We start from the raw sequence: 26376 nt of genomic DNA on the forward strand, positions 1-26376 counted from the left end.
TGAGTATATGTCACTTGTAAATGAATTTTCAAGAAGAAGGAAGGCACTACACCAGATGATGGCATTAGATACAAGGCTCGTCTAGTTGCAAGAGGGTTCACGCAGAAGGAGGGGGTTGGCTATAATGAGATATTCTCACCAGTGGTCAGATACACTTCCATCAGAGTGTTACTTGCGATAGTTGCACATTATGATTTGGAGCTTGAGCAACTAGATGTGAATACGGCTTTCCTGCACGGATTGCTTGAGGAGGATATCTACATGACTCGGCCAGAGGGATTTGTGGTTCCGGGCAAGGAGGACTAAAGCAGTCCTTGTATGGACTAAAGCAGTCTCCGAGGCAGTGATATAAGAGGTTTGACAGTTACATGATCAAGCTGGGATTCAGCAGGAGTCCGTATGATTGTTGTGTCTATCACAACAAAGCTGATGATGGTTCTATGGTCTATCTTATTCTATATGTGGATGATATGCTCATAGCTGCGAAGTCGAAGTCTGAAGGACAGAAGTTGAAAGCTCAGCTTAGTGCTGAGTTTGAAATGAAGGATTTGGGTGTTGCGAAGAAAATTATGGGCATGGAGATTTCTAGAGATAGAGAAAAGAAGAAGTTTTCTGTGTCACAGAAGAGCTACATTGAGAAGATTTTGTCAAGATTTGACATGTCTGCATCTAAGGCTATTGATACTCCAAGTGCCACAAACATTCATTTGTCATCTGATCTTGCACCGAAATCCGAAGTTGAGGGGGAGTACATGTCTCAAGTCCTGTACTCTAATGCAGTAGGGAGTTTGATGTTCGCCATGGTCTGTACTAGGCTAGATATAGCGCATGCTGTCAGCGTTGTTAGCAGGTTCATGGGAAATCCTGGAAAGGAGCACTGGCAGGCTGTGAAGAGGATCTTTCGTTACTTGAGAGGTACGTATGATGTTGGTCTCATTTATGGAGGTGATACTCACTGCTTAGTGACTGGTTATTCTGATTCTGACTATGCTGGAGATGTCAATGGTAGAAGATCTATGACCGGTTATGTTTTCACTCTTGGTAGTTCTGTTGTTAGTTGGAAAGCAACTTTGAAGGCTGCAGTTACTTTGTCTACTACTAAAGCAGAGTATATGGCGTTGACAGAAGCTGCTAAAGAGGGAATATGGTTGCAAGGGCTAGTTGGTGATCTTGGTATACATCAACATCAAGCTGTTGTGTTCTGTGATAGTCAGAGCGCTATTTGTTTAGCCAAGGATCAAGTCCATCATGAGAGGACTAAGCATATTGATGTGGGGTATCATTTTCTAAGAGATGAGAAGAGAATTGAGGTGAAGAAGGTTGACACTTCTGATAATCCTGCTGATATGTTCACCAAGTCAGTCCCGCAGAGCACATAATTCTGTGACCTAACAGGTCCAATTTGTATCTGAAAACCGCAGTCATAATTCAATTTGTTCTCTGTTCTTGCCCGTGGACGTAGCCAACACAACGTTGGTGAACCACGTAAATTCTGTGTCTATTTACGTTCTTTTGTTTCTTGATTCACAATTGCCCTATTTGTCATAACAAACTGGTATCAGAGCCAGGTTGGCGTCGGGTCTGGTCAGATTTGCGAGACCCATGTTTAAGTGGGGCCGACGATCGGTCTGAGTCGGAGCCCATTATGTGTTTCGATGTGGTCTCGGTTTGAGGGGGAGATTTGTTAGTACAAACCTATCCCACATCGGACATTTGAGGGAAGTTGGAAGGTGTATATAATTCCTGTCCAACCCCAATTAGTTTGAGGCCTTTTGGGAGCGACCCAAAAACAAATCCGTGCGGGATTGACCCAAAGCGGACAATATCAAACTAATGTTTGCCGACGCCGATAATCCTGACATGTCTCATAAAACTTTTGCAGTAACACCAAATATGGTATTGTTTCACAAAAAACACCAAAAATAGGTTTGAGTTTGGTGTATGGTTGGAGATGATTTCTACACCAAAACTCATTTTTGGTGTATGATTGGAGATGGTCTAAAAGCCCCACAACAAAAAAAATAACTTCCCATTTCTAAGAGTAAAAACTCAAGAAACACAATCAATTTTATTCATAAAAAATAATGTGTCGAACAATGAATAATAAGAAGCCTCCTTTTTATAGGCTTGACACGAACACGACCCGCTATCCTCAGACACGAACACGACACGAACCCATTAACGACACGAACCACTTCGGGTCAACACGACACAATAACAACACATATATGACACGACACAATAACGACACTATAATAATAAAATATTATAATATTAATATTATTTCTAATATTAAATTTAAAATTTAAATTTAAAATAAATAAATAAATAATAATATTATAATATATTAATATTATTTCTTAACGTGTAACACGAACACGACAATGAGTTTTCGTGTCGTTATTGTACCGACACGATAAGGACACGAACCCAATAAGCCTTGACACATACCCATTAATTTCGTGGGGATTCGTATCGTGTTATCATGTCGTGCCAAAATTTGTCATCCCTAGCACTCAATAGCTATCTAAAATCAAAAGATAAACTCATATAAATCTCTTTAGATAATAAACGTAAATCGTAATCTAGAAGATATACTTCAAAATTATAAATCCTATAATTGAGATATTTATAACTCCAATAAATCTGACCAAACTTATTACCCCTCCTAGATAAAAGGAAAACCTAACTTCTTGCACTTGTACACCCATGCATGTACCAAAAAAGAAGTTAACTCAATTTTAAAAAAAGGGATCTAAAAACTGCATCACTGATAGAAATACGGGTATTCGTGGATATCCAACCCGAAAAAATCGGGTATCCAAACCCGAAAATCATCTAAAATGTCCATCCAATACCCGACCCGATATATTTTCGGATAATCCAATACCAGCCTCAGGTATCCAAACTGACGAATCGAATACCCAAATACCCGACTCTTTACTATAATTCAAGCCCAAATCAATCAGCATTTGGTTTGTGAATTTGTGCGCATTTTTTCTTTTTTAACTTTTTTAATCTTATCATCTGCATAGATAAATTTCATAAACATGGAGTATTATTTTGATATACCACTTTCATCCCATAAAAATAAGAACTTTAGGAACGACATAAGTACTAATACTAACTAAAAAGAAATATGAGAAAAATAGAAAGAAAAAGATTATTGAAGTATTATTAGTGGAGAATGACACTTATCTCGTAAAAGAAAAAAAAAATTAACAAATACAGAAAGGTATTAATTTTGTGGAACAACCAAAATAAAAAAAAATAAAACTATTAGTATGAAACAGGAGTATTGGATAATATTTTCCCTTAAAATTTTTTGAAACTTTATAAAATGAAACACAGGAATAGAAATGGATTCGGACTCTCCACACACTGGTTCTTTTTGCTAACTATTTTGGCGATTTTGGTTCCTAAATCAGTTAGTTTTGATTGTACCCAAAACATATATACATTAGAGCACTCCCAATGGCGACGGCGGAAATCCGGCGATTTTTCGCCGGATATCGCCGACTTATCGCCGGCCATTGGGAGGAGTTTGGCGATAATCCGGCGAAATTCCTACCGAAATTACGCCAAGCGGCGTTTTAACGCCGGGCTATCGCCGGATCATCGCCGGCCACTGTGGGGAGCTGTTCGGCGATAATCCGGCGATGATCAATTTTTTTTTTTTTTTTTTTTCCTCAACGGTCATATTCTAATTTCCACCCCTATAAATATTTCATCCTCTTCCTCCATTCATCACCCACAAACTTCATTCACACAAATTTTCAATCTTTTTTCTCTCCATCTTTATTAAATGAGTTCTGATTCATCGTCTCGTGCTCAGTCCGACGAGGAAATATCACATTCTTCTTCCGAAGAAGAGGTACCTCCCGCTCCCACCGGATGGGATGTAGCGGGTTTCGCCAACAACCCAATCAACAACTATATCTCCCGCCGCATACAAAGCGAGATCGCTCGAATGCAGCAGCCACCCCCCCAACGGCCAATCCGCCGGCGGCGCCGATACATCCCTCGCAACCACACTGGTGCGCACGATCGGCTGTTCGCCGATTATTTCGCGGAGGAACCACGTTATCCGGCAGATGTATTTCGTCGCCGGTTCAGAATGCGCCGCTCCCTCTTCCTGCGCATTGTTAATGCGTTGTCCGCGCGTTACCCCGAGTTCCGGCTCCAGCGAGACGCAGCAGGGAAGCCCGGACTATCGCCCCTACAAAAATGCACTGTTGCCATCCGGCAGTTGGCATACGGAGGGTCCGCCGACATGTTCGATGAGTATCTGCAATGCGGCGAGACGACTGGCAACGAGTGCCTGAAGAATTTCTGTCAGGGCGTGCGAGAGATATTTGGGGAGCACTACCTTCGCTCGCCGGACGCAGCTGACTGCCAGTTCCTACTGGATTGGCACTGGAGGACCCACGGCTTTCCGGGGATGCTCGGCAGCATCGACTGTATGCACTGGCAGTGGAAGAACTGCCCAACCGCGTGGCGAGGCCAGTTCACTACCGGGTACAAAGGTACGCATCCCACCATCATTCTTGAAGCCGTTGCCGACCAACGGCTTTGGATTTGGCATGCTTATTTTGGTATAGCTGGGTCGAACAACGACCTAAATGTTCTCAATTCCTCGCCCCTTTTCAACGAGCGGATCAACGGGTTAGGCCCCTCCATCGAATTCACGGCCAATGGCAATGTGCATAACATGGGGTACTACCTGGCTGACGGCATCTATCCGCAATGGCCCGTGTTTCTGAAGACGATCAGATGCCCACTCGGAGATAGAAGAAGGTATTTTGCCCGAGCGCAAGAGTCTGCGCGCAAGGATGTGGAGAGGGCATTTGGGGTGCTCCAATCGCGATTTGCACTGGTAAAGGGCCCGACGCGCTTTTTCTACCAGGGGGATATTACCGATATCATGTATGCGTGCATCATCATGCATAACATGATCATCGATGATGAACACGAAGGCGTCCTCGACGTCACCAACGACCCAAGTGTTGCATCATCGAGTCACGGTGTCTCAACCGAGTCCGCCCGCCAGGGTGTACCGCACAACGAACATGAACGGTTCCAGGCGTTCATGGACATACACCAGAAAGAGGCCCATCAAGCACTACAACACGATATCATCGAAGAATTGTGGGCAAATAGAAACCGCGCCCACCGCCCTTGAATTTTTTTTTCTTTGAATTTCTTTTTTGATTTTTTTTTTCCATTCATGTACTTTTTTTTTTTTTAATTTTCTTCGTTGTAATGTGTACCCGTGTTTAATACAACGAACTTTATTACTATTATTTGTTTTATCTTATAAATTAAATAAGCTAGCTTTATTATATATAAAAATAAAACAATTAAATTAGTGATGATGTAAAAATGAAATGTTGAGTTAGGGAGAAATAAGGGAGAAACCATTGCAGAGGTTGGCTAAAAGTTGGCTAAAAACTGGGGATAAATTTTGGTGCTGATGTGGCGCTGATGTGGCAGGAGTTAGGGAGAAATAAGTCAGTTTATCCCCAAACCATTGGGAGTGCTCTTAGAACACTATTTAGTGACAAAATCTTCTCTGCATGATTGAGATTTCAAAGTGCAACTGCAGAGATTAAAAAAGGCAGCTTTCAGTAAGTGTCCTATCCATATATGTAGCCAAGGGTAATCCTTTTGAAACACAAGGAGCCGATTACAGCTTCTTTCCGGCTTGTCACATACTTGGCGAATGGGTTTCGTCCTAGCAGTTAAAGTTTCGGCAATCCTTCAACATTGTATGCATAAAGATAAGAAACCAGCATCCATGCATTTATAATATATTAACCATTTCTTTCAACTTCTTGGAAATGGCTGCCATCCGTTTTCAGAGATCAAAATTTTCTGACTCTTCCTTGCTCGCACGATTCACCCCACTATCTTTTGCTGAGATGTTCGTTTCACAAGTCTCATCGTCAAATTCAGTAACGACTTAATGAAAACCAGGTGAAGAAGTGTCTTCAGATACACCGAGGGCAAGGTTTTCACCTATGATCTGACCGGATAAATGTCAGCATTATTAGGGATTGCTGATCTGACCTGAAAGTTTTGAGCTTTGTAAATAGAAACTGACCTTTTGGATGATGAAACAGCCTAATGCTGCTGCATCTTCAATGAACTTTTTCATTTCGTGTTCTTTAGTCCTGATCGAGTTCATAAAACAGATCAATGGTAGTATTAAGGAAGAAAAGATACCCTGGCTGATGAATAATTGCAACACTACATAAGAATTTCTTATACTCCCTCTGTCCCATAAAAATATGGGCAATGGATATGGCACGGGAATTAAGACAAAATTGGTTAAGTAAGAGAGAGGAGGAGAATGGTATGGTAAAGTAAGAGAAATGAGGAGAATAGTAGTTAAAGTAGTGTTAGTGGATAGTGAGACCTACATTATTAAATTGATATAACTTTCCAAAAATGGAATGCACATATATTTGTGGGATGGACGAAAATGGGAAGTGCACATATTTTTATGGGACGGAGGGAGTATTTTATTGGCTAACATTGAGCATAGATATGATCTTTTCAAATAACACAGACAACAAGAAATCCTTTAGATTAAAACTTACTTGCCAAGCTCTTTGGAAGGAGATGAACGATCAGCTACTTGTTTCTGCAAGGAATTGTCAAATAATTGGTTAATCGCCAGATTATACACATACTTCCAACATTTTTTTGTGTTTTCATGCTAATAAATACTCCCCCCGTCCCGCAATAATTGTCACTCTTATAGTGAAATGTGAGACCTACTTTTTTATATTGGTTTTATTATAAAATGTAAGTGGAGTGAGTTAGTGGAATGTGAGACCAACTTACCATTTATGATAAAAAAAGAAGTGTGACAATTATTGTGGGACGGACCGAAATGGAAAAGAGTGACAATTATTGTGGGATGGAGGGAGTATATATGAAAAAAAAAACATTGGGCTTTTCTGATTTTTCACCAAATTGAAGCTGATGTGTTCATCAGAAGTGTTAGTATGACAAATTCGACTAATCATCAAAAGATGTCGTTTTTTAACAACACAAGGTAATTCAGATTTGGGGTATTGGGGATTAGATTTTGAGCAGATTCGAGAAAAAACTTCCAGGCATAGATTAATTAAGCAAATTTCCCAATCAGATAAGCTCTCAATCTCAATCTCTAATACAACTATCTAAATCTCAACTATCTTCTTCTTTTGGAGATGATGTCGTTTTTATGATCTGCTGAATTTGTTACTTACACTAGCACTTCCGACAAACATGTCAGCTTCAATTTGGAGAAAAAATAATTTCAGAGAAGAATAAGAAAAGACAAAAGATTAAGTATTTAGATTAGAAAAAGGTTAGGGGAAAAACTGAAATTGTCAAAAGTTTGTGCATTTCCAGGAAAACTACATTCTTTTAAACGACGTCGTTCTACTGATAGGTCCAATGAATTTTTCACACAGGCACCCTGACGAACACGTCAGTGCTTCAATGTTGGAGAAAAAAATAATTTTGGGGGAAAATAGAAAAGTCCAAAGGTCATGTATTTAGATTAAAAACGAGTTTGAAGGTAAAAACAGAAAATGTCAAAAGTTTGTGTTTACTACCAAATAACCCATTTAAATTTTAGGAAAAAAAAAGAGAATTATCAATTCAAAATTTTATTCCCATAATCTTACTTGCAGAGACGTTTCGTCGCCACACAGTTTCCATTTTTCTTTTCGCAGATTCAAGAACTCTATTTCATCATCGTCATACAAAACCTAAAAGAACGAAAGTAGATGCATTAGCGATAGAAATATAAAACAACAGAGGCAGGAGGACATATGCATGATCCAGCACCAAGTTTTGTCTTCATATTAGGATTAAGTAACTTTTGAAGTCAACTTATGCAGGAGGAAATAGAAGCTATTTCCTGTTTCATGGTTCAAACAATGGGGCTTTAATGCCTGTAAAGAATCATTTAAAGCCATGAAAATTTGTGGCTATTCAGGCATTCTTTTTGGGGCACAAGATTTAAGAAAATGGTATTTAGTGAGTTAATTGCAAAGAGAATAAAGTAGGAGAGATTATGAAATAGATAAGTTGAAAAAGGAATACGACCCAATTATAGCGGACGGAGGGCGTATTTGAAGCTTAATTATTGACAGCAAATGAAAGAAGGAAATCTCGTCACCTCATGTTTCTTCGTTTCAGAATCAAAAGCTTTAACAGTGCCCGCATAAAACCTGCGTGTAATGAATGCTACATGTGAGAAATCATGCTATTTTCCAGACGAAGCATATGTAAAATCCAAAACTCAAGACATTTAACAAGTTGGCTGTGTGAACTATATAACTATAGGACTGCAGAGGCAAACAAGGATGATATCATGATGCACAATACCCCAGTTTTTATTCTGAGGTTCTCATCATGATAAGTGATAACAAACCAGGAAAAAAGGAAAATACATACCGTGCAAAGTTCTTCTATCCTAGTAGTATAGCTTCCTTAAGCAAAGCTTATCTTACTTGGGAATGAAGAACTTTGGTTTCTAAGTTGCTTGCAAGAGTGTGTTGGAAACCACAGGTAAGAAGGGGATTCTCTAACTGAGGTTCATATTTACAAAATACTAGTATTCATCTCGATGAATGAAAGCATCTACTGTGTACAACTGTGACAAACATCAAATGATATGCCATGTATTTCTTCCATAGACCATAATGCATACCTTAGAATGCTACACCCGAAGTTTTGCACCAAAGAATGTGGGGGGTTTTAACTAGGCCAAACAGGAAAAATATGGAGTAGGAGAACGATCCTACACAAGCTAATACTAGACTCGCTCTTGGTGAAGAAATTCACAAACTCAGTCTTACCACAGTTTACAAATATTTTGGACTGTTGTCACTTCATTTGATTGAAATGAATTTAATACAAAATACTAGTAAATCAGGACAGAATCTTGCACACGGTTAAGAGGACAACAATGAACGCAGAATTACTGGACTCCAAGTATATCAGGCTTAACATCAACCCACAAAAGCTGCTTGCAAAAAGCAAAAGGACGTCTAATACCACAAATCCTACAACAAAAGTAAGATGTGGAGTCATATGTTCTTTCCTGATTGTGTGAAGATCATTGTTTGCAACTAGAGGGAATCAATCCTCACCAGAAAGTGACAATTTCATCTGCCTCAGATCATGATAGCATTGCATTGGTTCCTGCGTCCTATGCTATAATGTTTATTAATTTGACTGCATTATGTAAGCACGTTTTCCCACCACGTAAGCACAATAGTTTACCTACTTTGATGTCATTTAGAAGTGTCTAACCACCAACATCATTAACACTATTAGACAATGGACACCACTATTCATATCATGAATGATGGCAAGTACACGAAAAACATAGTGAAGAAAGTCTATCAATATCACGTAAGTCGGAACCACTAAGCCTATTCAATAATTCTTACTGAAGTTTGTGGATCACATGCACATGTGTTATTACATCATCTCAATAATGTAGATTTTTTTCTACTTTCGGTGAAAATAAGATATAGATTCTGAAAGATGTACCTTTTTGGCTTATAAATACAGGAAAAACGCATTTGCCACATTCCAGGTATGCGTGATTCGATTTTAATTATGTCTAGTATTATTGATTCATATGGGAGGCGGAGCCAGAACATTATAATCTTTTTCTTGGCTTCTGCAACACACTGTGTAGAAAAATTAAGATTGATAATAATACTCTAGTATTTAACATGTCCAATTGTCCATCAATATTAGATTATATTTCGTTTTTCTTATTACATCATTTATCTTTTGCAAGTTTGTTAGTAATTAATTACATATGCATATGTGGACACACTGTATATGGATAAATGAATAAAACTAGACTAACTACTACCAAAAACGAAGGCCAAAAGTCCAACTTAAAAATAATTTGATTACCATCTACGAAGTCCAACTTAAAATAAATTAATGATAACTAAAATAAAAGTAAGACATCATGACTAAAAGTGAATTATACAAAAATTCTAAAGCAAATGAAACAATGTCTAAAATATAAAAGGAAATTTTGTATACAGAAATTAACTCATGCATGTTAATCGTACTTTGTGGCTTGTTTATATTAATTGGTACGGAATATACCCTTTATAAATCAAATGTCCACAAATATTATCTTATACTCCGTATTTTATATTTCCTTTTCCGCCCACTCGCAAATAACTGTCTCATTTACCTTTTACTAGTTTTGATAAATGAACTCCACATTCTACTATCCTTTTTCATCCACTTTTCTTTACATTTTTTAAAACTCAAGTAGTCGAGAAGTACTATAATTAATTGCGGATAGAGGGAATATATATTTATTAGATTCTGATACTACCTTTTTAGGTGATATACTTAATTAAATTTTAATTATAATTAACTTTAAAGTGGTTTTGTCACTAACATTCAAACTCAACCAAATCTAATGGATTGAGATCCGAAAATTTATTTGATTATAAATGATTTTATATAAACCCGTAATCCAAAAATTAAACTTGTAATCCATAAAGTCAAATTTAACTGCACTAGATAAAAGTAAAGGCATAAGTATTTATGAAATCAGAATCGAAAGGTTTAAAAAACGAGTTGCGGAAACAATGAAATTTAATGTACTATGATGAAGGTGATTATTGCACTTTCTGCATGCATCATGACACCCAAAGAAAATTCATGCATTGTTTAAAATGAATCACACGTGTGGAATGCATTTCCAAACACACAATTTTGACATGCAATTTTTCCATCTATGTAAGCCAAAAAAATGTTTCCCCATTCAAGAATCTATATCTTAATTTACCCCCAAAGTAGAAAAAAACCCAATAATGTAGCAAAACATTAGTTTTAACCTTTTGACAGTTAAGAATAGACTGAAAAGGCATCTTTGAAAGAATCAAAGAGAAGACGCACTGATACTATTAGACTTTAAAAAGCAAGAAAAGTTCAGTGAAAAGGATTCATTTTCCTTAAGCTGTGGGCAATAGGGTGGTGACAGAAATACTTAGGTCGCAAGAAATGTGGTTACATTTTAAGGCCAACCCTGAATAACTTAAAACAGTGTTCATTTCATCTGAAGCAACAACTCAATGAAATGAACTACCATAAAGATATAGCTTAACGTGGCATACTCACATTTCATCCATTGGCCACCAGACTTGTATCCTTAAATTGACTAACTGTTCCCCGAAATCGACTCGGGGCCTTCTCGACTTCTTCTTAACGGATATCTATTGCAAATATATTAAAGAAATTATGCATCTCCAAGGATATTTTGAAATAACACCAAATTCTAAGACAGAACAGGACGGTACCTTATCCTTTTCTAAATTGGCTTTTGAAGGTTTAGACATAGGAAATTCCCCCACCTGCACAAATTATTTTAAAACAGTTACGCGTACATGTATGAGAAAATTCCATCAAACATAAGAAAGACATAACAACCTTTTGAGCAGCATCTTTCTGTACATATTTATGAGAAATACTTTCTTTCCTCTCAAACAGTTCCAGAGGCGAAAGCTGATGTTCTTCTTCTTTGTTTGTGTCGCCAATCACCCCTCTTTCCTTTTCCACTCTCACGTTACCTGATCCAGCAATAACTGTTTTACCTCTCTTCTTGGGAGCATTGTGCCCTCTCTCCTTCATTTTCAAGATTTTCCTTTTTAATGTCAATGAAAATTCAAGGTCCTCCTTGTGCTTGATTAATCATGCTCTTTTTCTTCTCTGACTGACAATATTTTGCAAGACTGACATCACTAAACGAATCGATCTTTTTTCGCAGTGAATTGCTTAACATGCTCGGGTTTACCTGCTCTGACGTCAAAGCTAAGTTATTTTTCTCCACATTATTGCCACGGGATCCTTCATGGGAATACCTATCTCCAATTTTCATAGTATGTTTATCCTCCTTGGTTCTTACTGCAGAACTAGGTTTCCTCTTCCTTCTCTTTTGAAAAGCACCTTTATCTGCTTCTGATAGTACAATCTGATGGAGTCTTTTACTGCTTCCGATATATTTTCACTACCCAGCTTAGTTACATTACCATCATCAGTTTGCAGAGAGAAAATTTCATGAACAGACTTTGAAATTCGATCTGTGACTTTGAAATTCGATCTGTTTGGATTAACACACCAGCAGCAGCAGCAGCAGGTGAGACTTCCTTTGATACCTAATTGACAAACAAAACATTAACCAAATTATAGATGAATCCGTTTTGAAAATGAGAAAAGGTAAGGTTCATATGATTTACAGAACAGTAACAAATTCATTTAACAAAATAAACTGAGAATACTTTTGTAATGGCACTCTCAGTGTAATTTTAGATGTTCCTGAGTATTTCATTTATTTTTGTAAACTTAGGTCTGAATAAAGGTTATACACAGAAATTAAAAATTTAGAGGTGATCTTTGAAAAACTGTGACCTGAAGTCAATGATCAAATAAACATCACACCTATAGGATCACTGGAAGTTTCTTCTCATATCCAATTTTCTGAAAGCTACTCTTTCTCATCCAATTGACTTCGTACTGCTTTCATTCAAAGAACATTCTTCTAATTAACTATCTTCAAACTTATAGCACAAGTGACTTAAATATCCCCAGCCAAAGCTGTATTTCATGCTATATACAACTTCTCAAGAGTGAAGACACACTGATTGAGAAATGGAATAGCATTTTTCCAATTACCCAACTTCCTCCAGTTATTCATGCCGAAGTGAGTGTAACAAGTTCTTTGTATCAGTCATCACATTCAAGTTTGATCAGGTAATGAATTTCAAAATACTCCAACAAAATACTCTTCTCTAAGGAATAGAGATTCTGGTAAGTAACAAAAGAAAAAGTTATGAAAAGAAATTTTGAGACATAGGTACATATAAAGAAAGCATTTAATCCATTATGAATCTTGCATTTTTCTACCATTATTTTATTCCTTTCTAGTCTCCAACAAAATAAATGGAGAAATTCCACTAAACCCTGGTCCATAAACCTTTAACTAAATAACTGGGCCATGTATTAATAATGTATAAGATATCCAGAATCAAAATAGAAGGCCAATACAATGTTATAAAAAAAAAACTGTAAACCACACAATATTTCTGTTGCAAGGTTACTTAGCATGAATACATTATTAAAAATAGTATAGGGCTTATAGTTCAGAGAAATTACTCTAGCATGACACAGTAAACTTGGCTCTAAGAAGGAAAAGTAATGATTAATTTTAGGAGCAGAGGCCAAGTAAGGGCCGATTAATCATCACGTTCGTCAGCCATCAACATTTCATCCATCACGCAATGTGTTTTCCACATGTCACATCAGCTGAGTCAAACAATGCTTGTCTGGCTCAAACCAGAGGAAAGGCTGGCTTTGGTTCCAGTCAACACAAAATAATGTATCAGTCTATGAGACATGTTTAATTCAGAGATCACAAGAGCAAACCTTATTATTATTATTGGATGTTTCATGGCATATGTAAGCAACTATTTCAGCATAATCATCAAATTCCAGATTCATTGCCTTTGCTGCTTCTCTGAGATAACTCCGGAGTATAGTTTCACAATTTTCCAAGACTTTTTTCCCCAATTCCCATGAAATAGGCGAAATATCCTGGAGCACAAGTACATTTTTTCAGAAAGGATTGAGATAATCATAGCATATATAATCAATGAGAGAATCATTACCCTATTTTTCATTTTAACACTAGCTAGAAGGGGCCTTAGGAGATTAAATGATATCTTATCACTTTCTTCTATCACCATAGTCATGATCATTTCCATGTATTTGAAGCCCTCGGAAGGGTTGTTGGACCTTCAACATAATCAGAATCTTTATTGAACACCGCCAAAATAAATATGAGACTAAAAAAATGAGAATTATTCCTAGACACAGTCTATAACTTCAGTAATGACATAATTAGAATTGGAAAACCTCAGTCCTCCAAAGATCAAGTATACCAAAATGAAACTTCCCACAAACTTACCCAGTGTTGTTAAGAAAAAGTCGGAACATCTCGACAACCAGCCCATCAGTATCTACATCCAGTAACATCAGCGACGATCTTACTTTTGCAACAGTTCCAACAATATGCACAGACCTATAGCAATTGCGGCCTGACTCACAAGACAATTGCTCAAAAGCAATCATAAATAGTTGGAAAATTTCCTGTCACCAGCAAACACAGAATAAGTGCATGGGCCATGGGGTGCTTGTGCAATGTAAACAGAAGGATGCGATAAGAGGACATGATATTGAGTATCTATTTAGACACGGAATAACTGATTGCATCTGCATACCCTCATTGGGTCATCTTCATAAGGGAAATCTAGAGCAGTTATTCTGGTGAGCTCATTACAGCAAGATGCAACTGCAACTTGGACATTAAAATCATCGTTGTGCAATAATTCATCAGTGATAAGTGCCTTCATTGTCTGAACAAGCGCTATGCACGTAGACGTGGGAGGCTGTTGCCATACCTTGGCTAAAAGGCTTTCTGCTTCCTGAAATTAGTCAATTACACATAGACTGTCATTAACATCAGCCTCGCTAGAAAAGGCACGGAAGGAGAGATAGTGTTGTCAAGGGTGAAAGTAAAATCAGTGGAACATATTGCATAGAAAAATACAAGGGGAATGAGGGGTGAAATCAGCAAAAAATTCTTTTTCCGCCTACATATAACCAAAAGTACTAGTTTGAACTGTAAAACAGGTAGCTCGTTGCACATCTTAGAATTTCCATAAATGAAAAATAGCAAAGGTGAATTAGTCAACTAATCAATCACGCTAGGGTTAGTATGCAACTGCAGTGTGCCATATAACAGAATGATCTAATTTTAAGTGAAGATATTAGTAATGGTTTTGCAAATAATTTATTGAACTTATGACCATGGTAATCAATAAAATTGCACTTGTTTGTGTGTGTTGGCCAAGTGGTAGACTGATTACTGCCAAAGGCCAAAGGTTTTAGTCTCGGTAGAGGACCATTGTGGTGCGGTTTTTAAGTTTAATGTTCTTAATTGCCAAAAGAAAAAAATGCATATTGTGTGTTGGCCTAGCAGTAGAGTGGTAAATGTGAGAGGCCAAAGGTCTCATATTCAAATCCACCACGACACAATCTTTAAGATCTAATGTTTCCATTACCAGCCCCCCCCCCCCCAAAAAAAAAAAAAATCAAATCAAATATAAACAAATAAAAGTAGAAGTCACATCTGTTTCTTAGCATGGCCGTAACCTCCTATCCAAATTGCATACTCTATGGAGATGCTATTTCTGGGATTCACATTCTTAGCTTCTGCATTCATCAAACACTCTCATTAAAAATCACTGAATAAAAGAAAAGGGTTGTCAAGTAATACTGAGCTTCTGAGCTAACCCCCATCTTACTGGAGCTGACAGAGTGGCTATGAAAAGTTAAATTAAAGAAATGACATACTTGTGAAGACGTTGTAGTTTATGCAAAGCACTATGTTTTATAGCATGCATTGGACCCAACCCTCAAAATGTGTCTAATCCACCAGTTTGAGACACTTGCTTAATAAAGACTAAAGGCATATGAAAGACCAAACAAAAATGTTCACACACATTGATCCTCTACAATCACAGAATGTGCCACAGAAACTAAAGCAAAACAACGAATGCGCATGTAAAATTTACACATAAATGGCATTTCCCAAATATGTGGCAGAATTGTGATTTGTGATACCTAGGAACAGTAGGAATTCAAACAATAGAAGAAAAAATCGATTTTTACTCTGACACACAAATTAAGACTTCAAAGATTGAACAGGCATTTGCACAAACAGTTTCTCTACAGTGGCATAGTTCAAGACTCTCAAAACCTGGGACAAATAGCCCAAATATATCTATGTAAAATAGGAATCACCCCACACACAAGACACGCATTAACCTACATACATCGAGTAGCATGAGTAGCTCAACAGTTGATGAAGGGCGCCGGAGAAGTTTATTCCCAATATCAACCAACTCCGGCTCAATCGCTTTCTGCGACAAATCATCAATACCAGTAGACCCCATTTCACCGTTCCCTGTAAAATTCAAACAGATAAGATCATAAAAACCAGAAACCAGCTAGCACAAACACACACGCGACAGAAAACAACCCACCTGAAATACACTTCAATTAATTACATTTGCCAAAAAGGGGGTATTTTGTTGCAAATGTTGTGCATGCACACAGGCAGAGCGGATTTTGGTTCATTCCATCAATTTCTGCTAATTCTAGGGTATCAAATCCGTGGATTCTCTCAGATTATATATCCTCTTTTTTTGTTGTTGGGTTGATTTTTAAGTGAAATGAAATGATGTTTTGTGCAAGATGTAGCTTCAAATGGCATCATTATGGTGATATTTTAAATAAGAGATTAATTTTAATGTTAATTTTATTTTTTTGTTTTTTTTTATATTATAGAATTATTTTAACATCTTCTCTTTTATCTCTCTCTTCCCCGATCATCGCCGGCCAACTAATGTTTTTATTTTCGAAATAGCTTCGCGTAAGTATCTTGCACACCTCAATCAAAGTCTAGCCGGGAAAGTATGACTGTTTCACATAAATTGTGCGTCGCTGCGCAAAACCATAGAACTGTTGAAATTCGATACCAACGACCCGCTGACATTGACAACATATTGTTCTCGTGGTCCGTTGACTTGATCCGGCGACCCCTTACGAGATTTTTGGCCTTTTTAAATGCAATCTTTTCTTCACTATAATACTTTACATAATTTCAAAGCATATCATATCATATCTCAGCCTTCTCCATACGTATAAAAGGATTTTTTTTGCCTCATAATTCGTATTTCATCTTCTGTATCGTTTTACCTTTCTTCAATCTTGGAATTCGTCAAGCATAAAACCTTATGAGTCGTTTGGTTAATAGGTTTTCTCAAGTTACATGCAATTTATATTGCTCAAACAGTGTCACTGTATAGCCTAGTTATTAATCTCTGCCTCCCCCTCTGATAAAGCTAGTTTAGTTGTATTAAATTTTCTCTCTCCATTATATCCTCCTCTCTATATTCCACTTCTCTCTCATCCTCAATTTTGTGTGCCCTTCTCTCCCCCTCTCGATTGTTTGCCTTCCATTCTCCTCTCTCCCTTCCCAACTTCACCGGCCTTTCCCTCTCTACTTTGTCAGTCCTCTCATCTCGCAACGTATTTTTCTGATGGTGCCATCAACTGATGACAATCGTCATTTTCTCCACCGTGCAGCGGCAGTGGATGCTGCTGGTGGTAGTGGCTCCATGGTTGCTGTAGGCTAATTCGGTTGTTGGATATTCTGATTCGAGTGGGTGGTGGCTGTGGGCTGTGATGATTCCCAATCGAATCTGAGCCAAAGTTTTTCCTATGTTCTTGTGTAATTGTTCTTGACTTCTTAGATTGGGATAATTTTGTGAGGTTTTAATTAGAGCATCCGCAGCGGTGAAGAGGACGTTGCTCGTCCGTCCGTGCCGCTGAGCACGGTGTCGTCCGTCCGTGCCGCTGAAATTCGTTTTTTTGTTTTTTTTTTTTAAATTTGAAATTTATTTAAAAAAACGTTTTTAAAAAAAAAATTCCCACTGCCCAAAAAATTATATCCGTTTTCTACCCACTTTTAATTTATTTTTCAATTTTTTTCCCCAAAATTCACATTTTCATCTATAAATACCCCCACTTCAACACAAAAAAATTACATTCTCATCTATTCTATTATCATCTATATTCTCTCATCTTTTTTCCTCATACTCTCTCATCTAAATTCCCACCACACTACACAATGTCCGGCTCCGGCGATCACCCCTCCGGCAATCGCGGTTGGAACCACGATTGGTTCGACTCTTAGGCCGGATTTAGTCCGGAAACGCAATTTACGGCCCCTCCTCAAACCCAAGGTTCGCAAGCTCCTGGTGGCTACCGTCCTTACCCGGTGCACGACCTATACGCCTCCGGGTTCGGGTGGGCACCCGAACCCGGATCGGGAGGGAGCAGCAGCTCTACTCCTACTCCTACTTCTGTTCCTACTCCTCCTGTTCGTGGCACCCGCACCCCGTACACTCCGGGTGAGATGATGGCGATGTTCAAAGCCTACTTGGCAGTCTCCGAAGATCCGGAAGTTGGCACGAACCACACCGGGAAAACGTATTGGTGGCGCATCACTCGTCTTTACAATGAAACCTGGCCGGGGGGAACCATCTATGCAATGATAGTATGGTTCGCAATTGCATCTTCAGATGCAACGAGGCAATCGGGAAGTTCCAGGAGATTTACTTCCAGGAAGAGCGGTCGGCGGGGAGCGGCACGAGCGAGCTCGACATCATCACTGCCGCCTTGGCGACCTACCAACGGGAGGAGTTCGAACCGTTCAAGTACCTCGATTGTTGGCAGAAGGGGCGCCTACATCCGAAGTATAGGGGCGGCATAGTAGCATCCTCCTCCAGCAAACGGTCCAGGTCGGTAGCCCTATCCGACGGCGCCTCCGATGATGTGGCTACCCAGCTTGCCGGAGCTAACTTGGGTAGCCCCGACGCTGGCCCGAGCAGTTCCCAACGGCCGGTCGGAAAGAAGAAGACGACGACCACCCGCCACCGCGCCTCGACTCCATCCGCCCTCGCTCCCGCTCCCGCTCTCGCTCCCTTTGTGCCTCCTCCACCCCCGAACAACTCGTTGTGGAACTTCTTGGGCCAACTCTATTTGAACGATACGTCTAAGATGACTCAAGAGCAATTTGCAACACATGAGCAAATGATTCGGGGTCTCAAGAGGCAATTGGGGTTAGAGGAGTAGTCTTCCACGTGTGTAATTTTTAATTTGTAGGATTTTAATTAAGTATTTTTTTATTTTCTAGGATTTTAATTATGTATTTTTATTTTTTAGTATTTTAATCATGTAATTTTTATTTTTTAGGATTTTAATTATGTAATTTTTATTTTTTTAATATATTTTTATAATGTAGAAATGTTTTTAATAATTGGAGTATTTAAATTGAATAATAGAATGGTGGGACCCTTGAGCTTGTCCTTAGCTAAGAGCACGGATGTGGGTGTTGTGCTCTTAGCTAAGGACAAGGAGTAAAAGTGGGTCCGGACCCACCTCCGTGCTCTTAGCTAATAGCACGGATGGGGATGCTATTATTCAATTTAAATAAAAACATTTCCACAATATTAAAATGCATTAAAATATCCGAAATACTATTACAAATTATAAAATAATTAAAAATTACATAATTAAAATCCTAAAAATTAAAAATTACACAAATAAAATCCTAAAAATTAAAAATTACACTACTCGTTGCCGAATTTCGCCCAAATGTGATTGATTAGATTTTTTTGTAGCTCAGTGTGGGCTCTTGTATCGCGCATGGTGTGTCTTCTTTCCATCCTCTCGTTCACCGTCGTATGCACACCTCAGCGTGGGGGAGACCTCGCGGTTGAGCTTCCGGCTTCATCCTCGTCGTAAAAGTTACCCGCCATCGGTCCTTCGTCAGCTATAATCATGTTGTGCAAGATAATACACGTGTACATGATGTCGGCAATATTCTTAACGTACCAAAGCCGAGAAGGGGACTTCACAATGTTGAATCGGCCTTGAAGGACACCAAAAGCTCTTTCGACGTCTTTCCGAGCAGACTCTTGACGCTGCGCAAAAAGAATCCGTCTTTGCTCTTGTGAATTGCTGAACGACTTCACAAAAGTCGACCACTTTAGGTAGATACCATCGGCGAGATAGTAACCCATGTGGTATGCATTTCCGTTGACGGTGAAGTCGATCGACGGTGCTACACCATTCAAAACATCATCGAAGAGTGGTGAAGAATATAACACGTTCAAGTCGTTGTTGGATCCGGCAACACCGAAATATGCATGCCAAATCCATAGGCGGTAGTCGGCGACCGCTTCAAGGATAAGCGTTGGCCAATAAGAAGACGCCACGTATGGCTGCTCAGCGGCACGGACGTGCTCTTAGCTAAGAGCAGCGCCGTGCCGCTGGCACGGACGGACAACTCTCATCGGCGGACGGACGAGCTCGTGCTCAGCGGCACGGACGGACGGACGAGATTTTCAAACCGCTGCGGATGCTCTTAGGATCAATGTAGAATAGGCCTTAATTTTGTGTAAATTGAAATAATGAAGATAACTAAATTTTATATGAGCCTCCTTCTTTCATCACCATTCTTCAATTCATATGTTTTTTGCAAAAAAAAATGTTCTTTGTGTTTCAGTGTTCGATCAATTTGTTAGACTTTTTGCCCCATCAACTTCTTGTTTAATTTGTTTGGGCTAATATCCGTTGAGTTCTTGAGCTTGCATTTTTTTCAAGACAAATGTCATAGTTTGTAATGAATGAACTAAGCTAAATTAACTAAAACATTTGAATCGTGTATTAATGTAGCTAATTAAAATATATAAATAGAATTGTATATTAACCAGTACTACTAAATTACTAAACCAAAGATGCTTTGTAAACCAAACAACCCTATAAATATCCAACCTTTTACACTATCTTACATTATCTTTACCCCGGCCCGAAAACTCTATCTCATTATAACTATCCTGTGATATCTCATTTCTTGTCTAGTAAAGAATTCATCCACTTTTTTATAAAAAAATTCTATAAATAGGCCCATCTAAATATTGTCTTTCATGAATGAGCCACTTTTTTGTGTTCTATCTTTGGGTATCATGCATTCGCAGAATTCGTAACTAAATACACATTCGCAAAATGCGTGTCTAGTTACGCATTCTCAAAATGCATAACTCACTTGAATCAAATAAAGCACAGCAGCAACGTGTTTTAACATATGTACTCCCCATTTTTGTGAAACCATCCGAAAAAAAATCCACCTTTTTGTCTAATTCTTGCAAAATCGGCCAAATTCGTACAATTGTTACTCCCTGAAGGTAATTTACATGATTTCTTTATAATTCAACATTAAATTCATAGGGTGAAAATTATGTTTTTAAGGCTTGTAGTTAAACTTGACATGTTTTGTTCGTAATTTAGCATTAAAATTCAACTTTCAGTTGTTGTTGGTATAATTTTATGTCCAGTGTGTGTTATTAACTACTAGGATTTGGTAATTTTATGTTCAATGTGTGTTATTAGCTACTAGGATTTGGTATGTAGTGTTTTTGATTGTTAATATCTAGGATTTGGTATATAGTTATTTTTAATTATTCAAATATTGAGATAATATGTGTACATATTGCATGGTTATAGGATACAGAATATGTTTGTCGTCCATTTGTATTGGGATGGAAGAATAGTACTTCCTCCGTCCCACTTTAGGAGTCCCAGTTGAGTTCGGCACGGATTTTAAGAAATGTAAATGAAAGTTGGTGAAAAAAAATAGTGAAACGTGGGTCCTACTTTTTTATATTAGTTTTATTATAAAATGTGAGTGGAGAAAAGGTTAGTGGAATGTGAGGCCTTATACCAATTATGGAATATTCCAATGGGGACTCCTAAAGTGGAACGGAGGGAGTACATATTGGTGGAATTGGTTTCTCTTATTAGCCACCCATGGCAAATGCATACCTTATGTTAGATAACTTTGTTTTGTATGATGAGTTGTTTAACATAATTTGTGATTGTATCGGAATCAATATTAATGAGTATAGAATTACTTAGACTTGGAAGCGTGCAATTCAAGTGGGTAATCTGATACTAACTTTGTGGGTATTTGACATTGCAAAACATATATGAGGGATATGTTTGCAACATATATTCAGTCGGGTCAAATTGAGTTATTTGTTACTATCAACCTAAACAATGCACTCCACAGACGGTTGTTGTCTATCAATCTCGAAGGCACAGCGACAAGTCCAAGATACGGGAACATATGATATTAGGAGTGACTCTTATTCCTTTTCTCTTGTTTTTATTGTTTTTATTCTATTATATTTTGTCTTTCTACCTTATAGTATGTGTTTTTATCGCTTTTTAGTTTCTTTTTAGAAGTTTTCCATCCAAACCATCTCCTTGTGAGTTCAACCCGTAATTACTATTTCTAACGTTTTTATCTTACAATTTAATTAAAAGTATTTTAAGGGTATTTATTATTTAATTGTGCTTATTTATTTGTGCTTAAATTTTAGGTTGGACCGAATAAAAAATGACAGTAAAATCATAATAATTAGTAATATACAAGTCACTAAGAGCATCCACAATAGCGGACGTCCACTAGGACGAACGACCGGCTAGCAGCTCGTCCGTCGCGTTCGTCCACTATTGTAGTCGGCGAGTGGGCGACGGACAAGCGGTCATTCGTGGTGGGCTAGCGTTAGCCGGTCGCTCGTCCGTCCGTTCGACCGCTATTGTGGTGACGCGACGAACGAGCGGACGAACGACCACATATTTTTTTTTTCAAAACTCTATATATAGGGCTCGTTGCACTTCATTTTATTTGCACCACTTGTATTAACGAGTTTCACTCTCTCTACTCTCATTTCTTATTGAAGATAAATGGAGCACGGCAGTGATTCTCCCGCCACGAGCGAGTCACAAACGGCGACGTTCCCCGTTGGAGGTAGGGGAAACGGCGGCGGAACTGCAGGGATGGTCGGGATGATGCCCATGTACTATAATATGTACCCTTGGATGGCAGGGATGGGTGGGATGATGCCCCAAATGCCCGGGATGAGTGTCGCAATGATGGGGATGGCGGCCAGGATGATGGGCGGGATGATGCCCGGGGTGGCGGCCGGGATGGGGGAAATGATGCCCGGGATGGCAGGGATGAGCGAGATGATGATGCCCGGGATGGGGAGCGGGATGATGCAGGGCATCTCTGCCGCTGCGGGGGAAGCAGAGTGGGGGTCCCTCAATCGCCTAGGGACAATGTCTATCGGACCTCTGGGTGTTGTTGATGTTAGTGAAATCGAGAGGCTAATTTTTTTGTTCATTATTTTTATTGTTGATCTTCAATCGTTTCCTTTTTGTAATAGAAATAAAGAAAGTACTACTATATATTAACTCCATTGACTTTATTGTTACAAGTACTACAGTAGTATTGATGTGTTTGTAACAGCAAACCCGTGATCACATTCCATACTTTACTTACCAATCATACATTTTGTCTTCTTCACCAAAAGTATCATTTTATGCACCAAAAGTATCATTTTATACGTCAAAAGTATGATTTTATGTTTTTATGTACCAAAAGTATCATTTATACACCAAAAGTATCATTTTTTGCAAATACCGAATCTATCATTTTATGCTTTTATGCACCAAAATATCATTTTTGGCACCAAAAATTAAGGGAATAGGGAGGGATTGATTGTTATATTCAAAGGTCCAAGTGGGTTCCATATAAGATTTAAAATGGTATAACTAGGGGTGGGTCGATACGATATATCGTATAGAAAACGTTGTATCGTGTTTCGTATCGAAAATGAAAAAATTTCATATCGTTATCGTATCGATAGTTTCGATATATCGAACTTTCGATATGGATAATATCAATATCGTTATCGTATCGATATTTCGATATATCGTAAGATCGATACGATATATCAAAATATCGTTATCGTATCGAATACCTGTATATTGAAAAATATAATTTCAAAACTGAAAAATAACACAAAAATCAATAAAACTTCAACACAGTAAAATAAATAGTGTTCTTATTAGGGTTTCATATATAATGAATTAAATGGATTTATATATTTATAATATTAAACTTCAATATGTATTGATTTCAATATGCTTCGATATATACGATATATATCATATATTCGATATAAAACGATATATCGAAAATATCGATATATATCGTATATTCGATATAAAACGATATATCGTGATATAAGGAAATTCATATTGTTATCGTATCGAAAACTTACGATATGATACCGTATCGTATTAAAAATTTACGATATACCGAAAATTCGATAATTTTTTGATATTTTTCAATACGATACGAGCGATATATCATTTTTTCGGTATTTTTCCCCAGCCCTAGGTATAACCGTGAGTTTAGTTGTTATACCATTTTATACTTTTATGCACCAAAAATATCATTTTATACACCAAATGTATCATTTTATATACCAAAAGTATTATTTTATGCTTTTATGCACCAAAAGTATCATTTTTTGCACCAAAAATTAAGGGAAAAGGGAGAGATTAATTGTTATATTCAAAGGTCAAAGTGAGTTCCATATAAGATTTAAAAATAGTATAACCGTGAGTTTAGTTGTTATATTCAAAGGTCAAAGTTGCCCTTCTCATTTAAAATTAAGGGAAAAGGGAGGGATTAATTTCAGCCATATGAATGGAAAAGATGTGTGGTCCAGATTTGGTTATAGAGTTATTATGTGATTTATGGGTTATCATATGATCACATCCCTATTCACACTTCCCAAATTTCATAAAACACACACATTGTATCATCAATTTTTATAAGGGGAACAAAATGAAATAGCAAAAATGGTAGTACAAGGTTTTAATAGCTATGAATAATGGAATAATTAAAAACATGGTCAAATTCATTGATATTTTGGTTGATTTCTAAAGTTGAACTTAAAAAATGACAATTTGACCAGAAGATAATGACACAAGTACCCTTTGTGCGAGTGCATCAATTGGAACTTAAAATTAGTCTGCAAGGTAAACGGAAAACCTAATTCAATTCATAGTTTAGTCATAAAGAAAAACAAACTATTAGGACAGTAAAATTCATTCATCAATCATTTACTCCATATGATTAAGGAAATAACAAATGGAAACAAAAATTATTTTTTTACTCAGTTAAGGCAAGCTCAACAGGATTCTCAATTATTTCCTAAGGAATACGTTCATGTCGTTTATCATAATAAAATAATATCATTCCATATCTTGTTAGGTTTGGTATACTGAAAAGCATGTTTCGAGCAAGTTTCGCTCGAATAGAATCTTGCTTGTATACGTAAAACTCTATAATCCACTTTTAACCCGATTCAGTATTATTTGAGCAGTTTCGCACGAATAGAATCAGTATATTATTACATTGTGTTTGCTTGTGCATTTATAAGATGTTTTATAAACATTTAAATGTATAAGAAGCAAACAAAGTCTAAGTCTTTTGCTTAGTAGACTGGTTGTGGGCGTCGTCCACTTTAAGGTAACACAGTCGGTTCTATGCAATGCTTTGCAAAAGAAAAAGAAGAATTTCACTACCCAGATAGGCTTAGACTACCTATCGTGAAAGGTTGCAATGTCAGTCCGATTATTTCTAAGCCTTACTGAAATAAGATGACGTTGGTGTGGTATAGCACTGAATGGATCTAACAGCAAGACGTGTCTTTATGCTATCTACTGAAAGACTAGGTCTTGATAAATAACTATTTCTTAATCTACATACGTTAGAATTGAGCATACGGTATTGATTATGCACTACTTTGACTTATCAAATGGTGCGGGTTTTTCGCAACCCAATAATCATGATATATTGGGTAGTGGTGATTAATATCTAGTGGTGGTAGGATTGCGATTATGTTGAATCGTGCGCGAGGTGAGTCTCGTTTGATAATGTCCTCAAGAGGAGCTCGAACAAGGTTTTATTATTCAGAAAACTGGCCAGTTGGAGTTTTATCGCTCTATGAATAATAAATAAGTGTTTCTTGCTAAGTCCACTCTTGGAATCAATAAGATGTTAATTAATTAAGTCCACAGCAGACATTAATTAATTAATGGACATTTATATCTTAAGCGCGGGAAATAAATAATAAACAAAACGGAAGCCCGGATTATTTATAATTTCGGATTTGGATGGGGAGTGCAATATTACTTCTGTAGTGGTTGCTCGTAATATTCCAATATAAGCTTGTATTAAATTGTGGGTTTAATTTAATTAGTAAAAAGCTAATTGGGGGAGCCCATATCCAAAACCTTCCATAGATCCCTGACTGGGCCAATATGAACTTAATATAAATAGGAGAATAAATGAGACAGAATGATTATTATTCTCATAATATAATTTTCATTCCTTTTCTCTAAAGGAGGACGAAATTTTTTATTTGATTTTCTCCTCCGTGAGAATTTCAGCTCCTCCTCCGTGAGGAATTTCTGTCTTCTTTATTCGAGTCCTAGTATTTTGATAAGATCAGCTCACCTTGATATTGAGATACAGTTCGGGAACCAGTCAGAAGATCTGTGGTCTAGTATTGAAGATCATCACGTGGAGAAGGCGCGAGCAATCGATGATTCTTTGGAGAATCAAATCGGTAACTCTAAACCATAGAATTCATGTTTAGGATTTACTTTTTCTAAGCATGAATTATTTGCGTTCTAGCATGCAATTATCTGTTTAACATGTGAATTGATTAATCGCATAATCGGTCAAATAGCTCCGTGTCTGATTTATTTGTTTTG

The 26376-nt window shown here is 37.6% G+C and overlaps 1 pseudogene across 1 annotated transcript; it reads right to left on the reverse strand.

Annotated features, from left to right (window-relative positions):
- Positions 1–5553: 5553 nt before the first annotated feature.
- LOC125186561 (sister chromatid cohesion protein PDS5 homolog D-like) lies at positions 5554–16342 on the reverse strand (annotated as a pseudogene). Its single transcript, XR_016130730.1, has 14 exons — positions 16152–16342; positions 15942–16072; positions 14325–14528; positions 14012–14193; positions 13713–13839; positions 13471–13638; positions 11479–12203; positions 11349–11402; positions 11170–11264; positions 8180–8231; positions 7683–7766; positions 6603–6646; positions 6104–6173; positions 5554–6025 (listed from the first exon to the last, which is right to left on the reverse strand). The product of XR_016130730.1 is annotated as a sister chromatid cohesion protein PDS5 homolog D-like (transcript).
- Between the last annotated feature and the right edge of the window lie 10034 nt (positions 16343–26376).

This window comes from Salvia hispanica, chromosome 5 (assembly GCF_029641045.1).
Source record: "Salvia hispanica isolate PSC_SH4W2 chromosome 5, Shi_PSC_v1, whole genome shotgun sequence".
Taxonomy (NCBI): domain Eukaryota; kingdom Viridiplantae; phylum Streptophyta; class Magnoliopsida; order Lamiales; family Lamiaceae; genus Salvia; species Salvia hispanica.